Here is a 5,332-nt window from a genome sequence, read left to right on the forward strand (position 1 = left end):
CTGGGATGGCCCCTCTGAGTGGGGACACCCCCGTGGAGCCTAGGGTTCCCCTCCCCCAGTGGCCCGCGCGCCTCTGGGATCCGGGCCACGGGGAGCTTCACGCTCCTTTCAAATATAAAGTTGCATTTCGAGAACCAACGGGCCCAGGGTGGAGGCGCAGAGCCCAGGGCGGTGTCGGGGTTCTTGGCGCACCCCGGCCCTGCCTGCCCGGGGGTTCTGGTGACTCCGACAGAGCCGGTTTGGGAAGTGGGTGAGGGCACGATCTGAAACGCTTTAAGCTTCCGTGGGGAGCGTTGTAATAACGGTGTTAGCAACAAGCCGAGCTAACTTCGCCCACACAGCCACGTCCCCGCCACCGAGCCCTTCAGTTGACACTGCGCTGGTAGTTGGGCTTTTTTTTTTTTTCTAAAGGTCTGGGGTGACTCTTGGCGGGAGCGGATAACATTTTCAGGGAGTGAGGCCACCTTGGTTTTCTGTTCTGGGGAGAATCTGAACCACTGGAGCCCACCAAGATAGAGAAACGTGCAAGGCTGCCCTGGAGAACCTTTCGTCTCAAGGAAGCACTAAATTTACGCGAGGCTCCTGTCGGCATGGGGGGGGGGGCATTTTAAGTATTAGTTACTGGTGGTATCCAGTAACTGCTGTAGAAAGGGTTACTGTCCAAATTTCGTGGAATTTGTAAAGATTTAGATTTAGAGTTCAGTGAGTGAATGAAGGAATCATTGTAACTATCATAGGTATCACTTAGTAATCTTTTGAAATGTGAAGCTTGTGAGGTTTACATGTTGGCCTCAGAGTTGTGAAAGATCTTTTCTACTGATGAGACAACCAAGTAGGATGTCAGTCTTATCACTTAATATGTGGGATATAAACCTAAAAGCAACAAATGAACAGGACACAGACTCATGGACGGGAACTATAGACTAGTGGTTACCAGAAGGTAGGGAGTGGGGAGGAGTGGGGTGGTGGATCGGATATAGGGGGGGAGGGAGAGGGTGAAGTAGGTAAAAGGGATCAAATATGTGGTAGCTGAAGGAAACTGGACTTTGGGTGGTAAACACTAGAATATACAGATGTCAAATTATAATGTACACCTGAAAATTATATAATAGTGTTAACCAATGTCATCCCAATAAACAATTTTAAGAAAATAAAAATAAATAAATAAAATAACAAAATAAAGAGGAAAAAAGGCATAGTTGTAGGCTGTGTTCCAGGCAACCCCCTTCAGCCATCTATACAGACCCAAAGCAAATAGACAATATCCTGCCCCAATACCTCAGTCTTTTGTGAACAGCCCTACAACACAGGGAAATACAATGCCCAGGTTTTATTTTACAGTTGCCTTAGGTGTTGAGCCAAACTTTAAACATTCCATCTGAGAAAGGGAGGTGGGCTGAGAGACCCAGGCATCTCTTCAAAGAGGGGAGTTTGAGCCAGTGTCTATTTAAGGACTGAGCAAGTGCTGAGGACTGTTCTCAACTCCACCTCTGGGTAAACAAGTTTCCAGGCTTCCTTTGCTTTTTTAACTCTCTTAAAGATTTGTTTCAGTTTTTCCTAGGCAAATACTGTTGCCAGTAATGTTTATTTTTTCTAAAACTGATATTCCATGCTAATGTAACAAAGTGAGGAAGATGGTGACTGCTGACATTCTAATAAGTGGAATCCTAGAGTATAGGGACTTGATGAACTATTCATTTTACTCTTGGCCAGATATTACAGGAAATTCCCAAGTGTCAGGAAATTTGGAGAACGTAACTTTTTAAAATAGGAATTCTATTCAAAGGTAGCTTTTCATCTAAGGTACCTAGTAGGTCGCTGTAATAAAAGACACTATCAAAACAAAGTTACCAAATGATATTCTTAACACTGTTCTCATTTTTCTACCAGGCTCAGTCCAGTTCAAGATGCTGACAAACTTCAGGTAAATGGAGAGAATTTGGACTGAGTTATTAAATAGTTGAATAGAATTCTTGGCCAAGGATGAGAACTCTAATCTGATTAGATATGCTTCTGCTCTGATGGGTTAAAGGATTTACCTGAGGCCAACTTTATAAGAATTTATTAAATGCAGTCACATTCCTTCCCGCTTTAAAAAAGTTTAAGTGATTGATATTTAATCTTTCAAAATGTTTATCTTTTCCATTGGTGGCCATTTTGATTTTGAGTCTTCCAGAGAGAAGGCTGAGGTGATGGATTGTTAAGATTTTGACTAAAAAAAATTGTTTTCATGTCAGAACATTGTGTCTGAGTTGACAATGTAATATGTTGGGGAATTTTATTACCTACAGTTTTGTAAAGTATTTGTTTTCTTAATAACACATCTTATTTAGCAGTTGCTGATCTAATTACCTGCCGTGATACTTCCTTTACAGGGCTGGTGCTTGAAAAACAGAATTGTCACTTCAGAGAAGATAAGGTGTATTTGAACATGTGATGATCGACATATAGAGAAGTTTTCGCTTTCTTTGTCCCTTTCATGATGGTAGCAGGAGTAAATTTTGAGAAGTTGACAAATCTCCGTAAGAACATATCTGCCCCAAAGAGAATTTATACAGAATTCAATTCCATTATTTAAAGGAGCTTTTCTATCACCCGGCCCCTGCCTGCAGTTTGACAAAGTAACTAGATTAGCTATTCTACTATCTTAAGACAACTTTGTCAACTGTGCTTTAATTTACAAAAGTTATTTTAAATTCAGAACAGTTATTTTGACTGTTCTAAGTTATATCCTTCATATTTGACCCTTTTGACAGAAAACCAGTGGATTCCCCAGGGAAGGGTTGGTTGCAAAGGGGCACGAGGGAGTTTTGAGGAGCCGTTCTTAATTCTGGTGGTAATTGTGCTTTGGTAAAATTTGGGATGAGTTTTACTGAATGTAAATTAAGTTTCAATAAACATGACTTTAAAAACTTACCTTTCTGGCACCTTTATGACATTTCCAATGAAATCTATGGGAAGGCAGTCTTGGTTCAGCACTTGACTTCCTGAGATGTTAAACGCGGCAAAAACATCAATATCACTTTGGGGTGTAAGTCACATAAGTGACTAGTACACACAGTAAACACCTGAGAAACGGAACCAAAAGGTATATGTTGGCTCACTTATCAAGGATGTAAAATTATTTATGGGAATTTCAGGCAACAACATATTCATCATCGTGGCTGCATTTTAAATCTCACCTGTGGGGTGGCACTTCTCAGTCTCTAAATCCATTCTGGTGGCCACATGGCAGGCAGCAGGAAATGGAGTGTAAAAGTTCAGTTCTGCCCGTTCGTTAGCACTGCTTTGGGTTTCTCCCATCCTCACTTTCCACATTGGCAATATTCTCTTCCAAGAAAATGGCTTGGCCAATACCGGCTAGCAAGGGAATTATAGAAATGAAGTGAGGTGCTAGGTGCTAAGTCATTGGTCTTGTGTCATCTTAAAGCTAGATGCATAAGCCATGTAGTTTACTCCTGAAAGAATCAATCCAAACTATCCCTTTTTCTCTTGGGATAGTCAAGGATGTTTTTGAAAAGAGGGATGGGCCAAGCATTGAGCCATAGTTCGTTCTCTAGGCAGTAGGTTAACCTGCAGAGCCTGTTGATCTCTGCCCCCATGACTGGGTGCTTCAAATAGCTTCTTGGTGCCAGCTTACCCAGAGGAGCAAACTGCCCCTCAGATACTCTCTTATGGTTCCAGGTTTGATACATTCCCTGTTCCATCTGCCCCCAAATCATCCCTATACCATGGCAATCCAGAGTTGTACAATACCTTAGTTAAGTAAATAAGTAGCATCACCAAAGAAAATGGGATGAGTTTGAGGCACTCGCAAGGCTCTGCGGTCAACGTGCCCTCCTTGACACAACATGCCACAGTGGAGCGGAGCTAAAGCAAGTGGAAAGATGCCAATGTGACTATTAAATGACCAGTCTATTCTTTTGTGCTCAGGTACCCTGAGGAGAAATTAAGAATTAGTTTGAATTAAATGTTTTCAAAGAGGATTTATTAATTCCAAGGGAGGAGCTTGGGCATGAAAAGACTCATGACTATAAAAGGATGATTGAAATGCAGTTTTATGCTAATGGTTACGATTTCTTTGAAAATGTGTAATTCCACATTGAATTAAGAATTCCAGTCACTAACCTCAGATGTGACTTGCCCAGAGACAGTTATTCTATTGCTATGTCAGTTCAGGTCGATTGAGTCCGTTTGATTTTGAGAACAGGGATATCCCATGTTTGACAGGTACTCTAATGTGTTCCTAAGCCCTTGATTACGGGTAGTTTTTGTTTCTTAAAAGCAAGCAAATCTTTGTAGTTCAAGTGAATATTCCAAACTAAGATGTACTTTTTGAGATTCCTAAAACTTTAAATATTTATATAATTTGGAAAATATTTACTGTGTTCTCCCTGTGTGTTAAGTTCTGTGATAGACAATTCCTGACTCTGGACTTTACACAATGTGACTTACCCATATCACTGTGTAAGATGAAGCTGGTTAGAATGTGCCCCAGTCAACTTCTGTTACAAGGAATAATTTCACTTAATATCTGAAAGATTCCATTGTGAGGACAAACTGAAGCATTCTATCTATTTGGCCCCCGCCCCGCCCCCACTACCCCTGTCACCACATTTCCGGATGATTTGGGGCGGCTTATAAACAAATAGCAAACAATACAATAATTAGAAGAGGGAATGAAAGCTCAGCAAGAAGAGAGCAGGGTTATAAAACAAGCCATTCAACCTCGTGCTTTAAGCTCCTGCCAGCTTAGCTCTGAGCCTCCCAGGAGCCAGAGAAAAGAGGCAGTAGGCAAATTCGTTATTTGGCACTTGAATATAAATTTAAAATGGAGGAAGGGACGCGGGAGGGGTCATTTGCATTCTAGGCTCTTTGGAACCCAAGTGAGAAGATGCTTCTTCCCCTTCATGATCTCAAGTACCTTGAAAGAAGAAAAAGAACACAGAAGGTTGTCTGGATAACTCAGCCGGGATCTAGAGACAGTGGAGATTGATGCACTCGACTCTAGCGAGTCAGGTCAGTTGGCCAGTGAGCCCTATGGGGCTGGACCTACTCAGCTGATTGTCAAGCCAAAAGTCAGGGAGAACACCTCTTAAGAGAAAAGCTATGTTGAGATGATGTGAACAGATAAACAGCTAGAGATGTGTTTGAAAGGCTTATTTTATTTTGTACTCATAAAGATTGCCTTTCCAAAATTTACCTTCTATTCATAAACTGAAAAGTTCTGGTTCCAATATTTTGTTACCAAGTTGTGATTTATCACAGTCTGGGACTAGGCAACCATGACTAGAAGGCCCCCTAATGGATATTGTCTGTACTGCAAGGGGCC

At 41.6% G+C, this 5,332-nt stretch overlaps 1 long non-coding RNA gene and 1 other non-coding gene across 2 annotated transcripts; both read left to right on the top strand.

The window, feature by feature from the left end:
- Nucleotides 1-1,884: 1,884 nt before the first annotated feature.
- Nucleotides 1,885-2,916, top strand: LOC111740861. The gene is made up of 2 exons (XR_002780778.1): nt 1,885-1,924; nt 2,376-2,916. It is a non-coding gene; the product is annotated as an uncharacterized LOC111740861 (long non-coding RNA).
- Nucleotides 1,975-2,048, top strand: LOC111740873. The gene has a single exon (XR_002780798.1). It is a non-coding gene; the product is annotated as a small nucleolar RNA SNORD93 (small nucleolar RNA).
- Nucleotides 2,917-5,332: the final 2,416 nt, after the last annotated feature.

This window comes from Pteropus vampyrus, unplaced genomic scaffold (genome assembly GCF_000151845.1).
Source record: "Pteropus vampyrus isolate Shadow unplaced genomic scaffold, Pvam_2.0 Scaffold69, whole genome shotgun sequence".
In the NCBI taxonomy this organism is placed as follows: Eukaryota; Metazoa; Chordata; class Mammalia; order Chiroptera; family Pteropodidae; genus Pteropus; species Pteropus vampyrus.